Source organism: Elephantulus edwardii, unplaced genomic scaffold, assembly GCF_000299155.1.
Source record: "Elephantulus edwardii isolate Elephantulus edwardi_28Jun2011 unplaced genomic scaffold, EleEdw1.0 scaffold00017, whole genome shotgun sequence".
Lineage (NCBI taxonomy): Eukaryota > Metazoa > Chordata > Mammalia > Macroscelidea > Macroscelididae > Elephantulus > Elephantulus edwardii.
The window spans coordinates 24310006-24318231 of record NW_006399767.1 but is presented as its reverse complement, the minus strand read 5'-3'; positions in this window follow the sequence as shown (position 1 = coordinate 24318231).

Here is an 8226-nt window from a genome sequence, read left to right as displayed (position 1 = left end):
CCATACTGATGCTGCCAATTGGCCTAGTGGTGAGAATCTTTGCTTTCTTGATGTTGAGCTTCAATCAATATTGAAGACTGCAGTCCTTGACCTTTTGCAGCAAGCGCTTCAGGTCCTCCTCAGTTTCAGCAAGCAGGGTTGTGTCATCTGCATAACACAGGTTGTTGATAACTCTTCTACCAATCCTTGTGCCACATTCCTCCTCATACAGCCCAGAGTCTCAGATGATCTGTTCTGCATACAGACTGAAAAGTATGGAGACAAAATACATCCCTGACAGACCCCCTTCTTGATTAAGAACCATGTAGTGTCTCCTTGCTCTGTTCTGACTGCCTCGATATTTGTTCCCATTTCAAAGGAAGATGACCCAACAGAGTGCGGAAATTATCAAACAATATCATTAATATCACATGCAAGCAAGATTCTGCTGAAAATTATCCAAAAACAATTGGAGCAATATGTCAACAGAGAACTGCCAGACGTGCAGGCTGGGTTTAGAAGAGGTCGTGGTACTAGGGATATTATAGCTAATGTTAGATGGATCTTGGCAGAAAGCAGAGAATACCAGAGGAATGTCTGTCTGCACTTCATTGACTATGCAAAGACTTTTGACTGTGTGGATCACAACAAGCTATGGCTGACTCTGAGAAGAATGGGAATTCTAGAACATTTGGTTGTGCTTATGCGAAACCTATACTTGGGCTTCAGTTAGCAGACCAAATCAGCATGATCTTAGTCTGATGAAAATTCAAGTTTAATGATAGTTTGCTGGAGAGGCTGTGGGATACATATACTTCCCGGAATTATAAAGTGTTACAAAGCCCATGAAGGGCAAACTCTAGCAAAACTATAAATGTGACCTAGCAATCCTACCTCTATATTTTTCTTTAACAAATACACTCCCACATATCCCAAATGAGTCTTTATTTCAGCATTGTTTATAATAGCAATTGATTTAAAAAAAAACCCTCAAGTAACCATGTATAGAATGCTGATAAAGTAAATGATAATACACCCATTATTTAACAGAAAATGGATGAGAGTTGTAAAAGGCATGGTGAAGCTCTCAGAGGACCAATGGCAAGCTTTCCCAGAAGCAGTACAGTGTTGCACTTAAGAACCTGGACTGATGACAGCCAGCCTAAATGCTGACCTTTGAATCCCAGCTCCGTTACTTACCAGTTGTGTGCCCTTCACCAAGTTATTTCAGCTCTGTACTGCCCCTCCTTCTCTGGGGAGCTCTGGAGGTCTAGTCAGTAGCAAGTTGCCCGGCTAACCCAAAGGCTGGAGTCTGCAGCAATTTGAAACCATCAACAGCTTGAGGGAGAATGATGAGCAGTCTCCTCATCTCTAAATTACAACCTAAATAGAAACCTGATGGAAGGTTGCAGTGAATTGGAACTAACACAATGGGAGACATAATATGTCACACAGTATGTATATTATAGGTACACTGGCAGTGCTGGACAATGACCAACGATGACAGAATTGATGTCTTTGAGTTGTAAGGGTGGAGAATATTGAACATACCATGGACTGCCAAGAAAACTAACAGGTCTGCTCTAGAGAGGATGAAACAACGCTGCTCCTTGAAGGCAAGGCTTTTGAGGCTCCATCTCACGTACTTTGGGCATGTAGCTAGAAGGGACCAGTCTTTAAAGAAAGCTATCATGCTTGGAAGGGCTGAGGGACAACCCGAAGGAGGAAGACCCCAGAGGAGATGGATTGACACAATAACTGGGGTAATGAAGGTAAATATGTCAGAGATGCGAGATTGGCTCAGGACAGGGCAGGGTTCAGAAATATTCTGCATAGTGTCATTATGAGTCGTAGTCGATTCTATGACACATAACAAGTATGTTGGTGCTCTGGTGTCATAATAATATTACAAGTTATGCTGCCAATCAGCTGCTCTGCAGGAGAAAGATGGGCAGTGTTCTCCCATAAAGATACACAGCCCTATTTTATACATAGATATATAAACTTTCATGCCTATAAAGAAACTAGAATAATATGTAAGACCTTAATAAACATCATTTGGAATTTATTTCTAGTTTAGGAGACCCTGTGGGGCTATCCTATTTTATCCTGTGGGGTCAAAACTGACTAGATGTCATCTGACAACATCCACAACATACTTGTTAATATCTCCTTATTTTAAGAGAGTTGTTATAAAATCATTCTTAAGAAGATGGGAATGACAATAATCTCTAGAATTTACCCAAGAGCATTTGCCTTTTAATGAGAGACATGGAGAAATGAATTAAATGTTGAATTTCAGCTATTACTTTGAAGTCAGTAGATGAATCTTCTCGGAATCCCAGATACTGCATGTACAATGCCTAAGCTGATCTAGACTCTTTACAAATTAAAAAAAAGTAACTGAAAAGAATATATGATTAGGCATTCTATGTATGACAATAATATGGAACAATTGTGGGGTGGGGTGGGGAAGGGAGATGGGAGCAGGAGAGGGAAGAAAATGTTGAACGATGAAAAAATAATAAAAGGTGGAGAAGGAAATAAATAGGTATTACCTGAGACCAGCTGATAGGACAGAAATATTTCCATTTGAAAGGACAAAGGCGAGGCTCATAGTGTACAGAGTGATGACGAGGAGTAAGTGGAATCCTCCACAAAAGAACTATGCACAGGTGTTTCATGCTCAATAACATAAACAGTATTTATTATGTAAGCTATTCTTTTTTAAAAATAACATTTTCCTACAAAGAACTTTTCCTTTTGAACAATGCATCTATAGAACTTATCATATATAACAATAAACCTTCTTAAACATGTAATACTTTGTAAAAGGGAGAGACATAATATGAGGTAGACAAAAAAAGGCAAAAAGAGAACAACAAAGGGGAAAGAAGCTACATAAATAACAAAAAAGGACCAGGGAATGAGCAGACTAAATTACAAAGGGCCCACCCACCAATAATGAAACCACTCAGCAATAGGAAAAGAATGACAAGGCTTTGTAATGGATTCACACCTCACTCTAGTCTTGCTTCTACCAGGACTAACCCCTCATAGTTTTAAGCAGACAAAGCTGAAGGAGGACCACAGGGCAGTGAAACACTTGTGCAGGCTGAATGGTATGAAAATATCAGGAGTGATTAAGAGACATTCAAGGTGGGTCACAGGAGGGTGAGAGAAGCAATAAAGGAGAAGAAAGAACTTGAATGTTTGGAAACACTCAGCATTGGTGGTGATGGTGTGGTGGGAACCAGAAGTGACTGACGGGCTTCTAGGCATGGAGACAGGGATGAGAGAAGCATTGTGTTGGATCTGAATTAAGTAACAGAGAGTTCCCTATGATTTTTCTGAGAAGGTAAGAGGTGGGATGAGAGAGAGAGGATTTGCTGAGAAGTCAGGCACTGCAGAAGCAGATAGGACAGGGGGGCTAACAAGTCACTAAATGAGCATGGAACCTGGGGACAAGCACAAGACAAAGTGCCCATTTCTGTGACCTCTGGTTTGAGAACCAAGTCCTATTTCACTCATAGCAGCACTGGGACCCTCCACAGTGCTGGTATCTTTTAGCGACAAGGCCTCTCAGGTTCCTAATTAATCTTTGAGTGTTACAATGAGGTAATCTGAAACGTCTCATAGCTGGCTGTTTGGAGCAAACCAATGTCCAGTGACAGCTTGACAAACCAGGGATAAAGCAACAGTGATGGGTAAATGTCCAAGGAGACGGAGAGGGGTCTTCTTTCCATCAATCCCCTTGGGATTTATGTTTCTTAAAGGGGAGAAGAAAAACATTTCCATTCCTTTTACATCAAACGATTGTTCCAGAAAGGGTGCGCCAACACGTGAACTCTTCCAAAGAAAAAGAAAACAAAACGAGCCAGGGCATCTCTGCCTTCTTCATGAGCATTCTGTTGTAAAAAGACAGAGACCAAGAGAGGTTAAAACAGAAATCCAGCTAAAGGTAAAAATTAGAACATGTGTATTAAATCGGTACAGCACAATAGTACATATAAATTCAGTCAATGTGACAAACAAATGTCTTGGGTTACTCTTTTTTTTAATTTTTTTATTGTAATTTTAAGTTTACAGAAAAATTGGATTTTCATTCATTTGTTGTTGCACATTTTCCTCCTTACCCCTACCAGTCACTTTAAAAAAAAATTTATTTTTAAAATAAAATATTAGGAGAGCTCTGGGGGCCTAGTGGCAAAAAGCTGCACTGCAATCCCAGAGGCACACAGATGCAAATCCACCAGCTGCTCTGCTGGAGAAGGAGGGGCAATCTCCTCCTGTACCAGTCAGATCTGATTTGACAGTACACACACACAAAATAATAAAATTTTAAGGAAAAGACATTAATAAAATATTAACATGCACATCTATTCATATTTTTAGTTGAATGTAAATATAATTAACAATATCTTTTTTCTTTGATAAAATGCTTAAAATGTCCAAATAGTGAGCTGCTTGTAAGGACACATGTCTATGAGTAAATAAAAGTTTTATAGGAAAGAAGATTGTGTTCAATGTCAGTACCTAAAACTAATGACCATTCAGAAGATTTCAACTTATTTTTAGGCAACTGCTGTCTATTAAATAGTAAAAAACCTCATTTTGTTTGGGCTTTACTCTTAGGTCTTTTATTCACTTTGAGGTTAATAAATACTGATTAATTTATTGTTGCATAATTTCCTACCTCCCCCAATCCACTTTGCTATGCATCTCTTATTCTGGACTATTGCCGTACAAATAAAGCCTAATCGTATATTCCTTTAAACAGTTCGTTCCTTCATTTGTTCCAATGCAATATTTATAATTTACTTATTTCTCCCCTAACCAACAGTTATAAAACAGCATAGTTACTTTTTTCCGTTTCTGTTGATTTTATTATGTGTAGTTTACTTTTTTTAATTTTCTACTAGTTTATTTACAAAATTTGAAAACATTGTTTTCAAGAACAAATTATTTCAATTTCCCTCACCTCCCCCCATAAAATTGTACAACCCCATGATTAGATCCCCTCACATTCTCATCCCTCTGCTTCCAACCTCTTCCACCTCTCTTGGATTCTTGGATCCTTATACTCATCTTACAATAATGGTTTTATATAATATTTATCCTTGTGGGACTGAGTTAGCTCACTCAGAATAATGCTCTCCAGTCCCTCTTAAGTTAGGTAATAATTTACAAAATCATTGCTCCTGTGTGCTGCATAGCATTCCATTGTGTGAAAGTACCATAATTTCTCAATCCATTCATTTGTGGTTGGACGTTTGGGCTGTTTCCACATTCTTGCAATGGGGAATAATGCTGCTATGAACACTGGTGTACAAATCTCAGTTTGTGCCTCAGTTCTTGTTTTCTCAGAGTATATTCCAAATAGTGGAATACCTGGGTCATAAGGAATTTCTTCTATGTTCAGCTTTTTGAGGAAGTGCCAAACTGCCTTCCAGAATGGCTCACCATTTTACAATCCCACCAACAATGTATAAGAATTCCTTTTTCGCTGCATCCTCTCCAACATCTATTACTTGCTGCCCTGTTAAACTTTGCCACTGCTACTGGAGTGGGATGGTACCTCATTGTGGTTTTTATTTGCCTCTCTCTTATTGCCAGTGATTTGGAGCATTTCTTCATGTGTCTGTTTGCCATTCAATTATCTTCCTCTGTGAAAATTCTTTCCATGTCTTTTGGCCATTTTGTAATTGGGTTATCAGTCTTTTTCTTGTGGAGGCACCGGAGTATTCTGTAAACTTTTGTTATGAGACTCTTGTCTGAGATGGTATTACCAAATGTTTGTTCCCAATCTGTAGGTTTTCTTTTCACTCTGGTTGAAAGTTTTGATGCACACATGGACTTAATCTTTAGTAGGTTTGGGTTACTCTTGTATGAGCTAAAGAAGTGTATTGCACCATGTTAGCATTGTCCAGGCAAGCCTGGGAAGTTTTCCTTCAGATCTGTTTTCCTATTTTGATCATCAGCAAATCAAGGCAAGCAACAAGGGTGCTCCTTCGAAGCAAGGATGGTGAAACTTTGTCTCACATACTTAAAGCATGTAGTTAGGAGGGATGAGGCCTCAGGAAAAGATGCTAGCTACATCCTTGGAAGGATGGAGGGTTAGTGAAAGAGAAAATGACCCTCCACAAGACAGACTGTCACAGTGACTGTAACAATGGGTTTAAGTGTGGTAGATGATGAGAGTGGCATAGGACATAGGATTGCTAAGGGTCATGGTCGACTCAAAGGCACCACTAACAACAACAATAACACTTCTCTGGCTTTTTTTGCCCTCTTAAAGAAGCTAATTTTGCCCCTGGCCTGGACTGGAAAAAAGCGATAAAACTTAGATGAATGGTGAGGTCAGGAGAATATGGGCAATATTGGAGATGACAAATACATAGCAGGTTTGTGTGGAGCAAGCAGTAAGTAAACACTGGAGTCTATGGTTGGTGTAGACAGTTAATGTGCTTGACAGCTAACTGAAAGGTTGGTGGCTTGGGTCCATGCACAGGCACCTTGGAAGCAAGGCCAGTTGATCCACTTCTGAAAAATCAGCCACTTAAACTCCTATAGAGCACAGCTCTACTCAAACACACATGGGATCACTATCAGTGGGGGTCCACTTAGTGAGAGATAAACTAACAGGTAAATGCCTGTGAGAATATCAGGAAAGGAGGCTGAGCATTAAATAGCTGTCTTTGCTTCTGCTCCTGCCCCTGTCTGTCCCCTGCAGTCTATTCTCAACACAGCAGCCTTGGGACAACATAAAATGTGGCCCCACTGAGAAGCCAAGTGTAATTTCTGAAGGGGTTATTTTAAACTTTTCTCTCTCGGTCTTTTTGGAGGGCTTCCCCCCACCTTAAAAAAAGAAAAGGATCTTCAACAGAAAGGCAGAGATATTCTGGCTCATTTGATCTTATTTTTATTCAAAAGCATATATGCTGTGCTATTTGATTTCAACAAGATGGACTGACACAGTGACGATGACAATGGCTCGAGCATATCAGAGATAGGATAGTACAGGAGACAGGGCAAGGTTCAGATCTGTGGTTCACAGGGTCCCTGTGAGTGGGAGGCATCTCAATGGCAATTAACATTTCATCTTCTACATAATCTCCACCTCCTTTATCCCACTAGACTTAAAACCAAGGCTTCCAATTGTTTCTAACAGTTAAGTCACAGCCAAGGAACCAAGATGAGTATATAGATTACACAGCAACTAATCTCTAGTGTCTCAGATTTTCACCCTAGCAGGAAACAAGCAGCATGCCCCACCCAAAGAGAGTGGCTGTCTGACACATTCAAAGGTACCTGATTAACTGTTGTTGTTGTTGTTGTTGTGTACCACAGGGTCAGAACCAACCCATAGCTGTCAGAACCAAGCCATAGCTGACCCTCCAGCTGGTTTTCAGAGGCAGTTAATCACATGGGAGGATACTGCCCATCCTTCTCCTGTGGAGCAGCTGGTGGTCTTGAACCAGGTGCCTTTGTGACTGCAGTGCAACTTCTTGCCACTAGGCCACCAGAGTCCTCTTGATTTGTTTGATGCTTTGTCTTTTCCTTAGAGAATATAATTTCTACAAAAATCGGTTTTAAGTGCAACAATGAATGACTGGAAACCCTAAGTCTCTGTAAAATTTCATTAAAATTAATAAATAAAAAAAATTTTAAGTCTGTTTTAAGAACTTCCATATCTCTAGTATTTTAACCAAATTTTCTATATATACCAGATGCTCAATAAACTTGAGTTGACTACATAAATGATAAAGAGCCTGATGCTACAGGAATTTAGACTTTGTTCCTGAGAATCATTAAAGAATCCCCCCTCTTTTAGTTGTTATTACCCACCCACTGCCAGTGAGTAGATTTCAACTCACAGCAATCCTAAAAGAACAGAGTAGAACTGCCTCATGGGATTTCCAAGGCGATAAATATTTATGGCTATAACTCTTGGAAAGTTTCACAGTAGAGAGTTCTGGTGGCCTAGTGAGTACAGAGTTGTACTGCCAACTGAAAGGGAGACAATTCAAATCTTCCAGCTGTTCTGACGGAGAAAGATGGGTCATCACATCCTCTGCAGAGTCAGCTATGAGTGATTCTGACTCCACAAAATGATAGAAGTCTTTAAGGAAGGAGACTATCTCATCTTTCTTCCTGATAGTTCCAAAGTGCCAGTCTAAGTTAGCAGCCAAATGTTTTAAGCACTCTGCTACAAGGGCTTCTATAGTTTTCATTGTTCATATATAT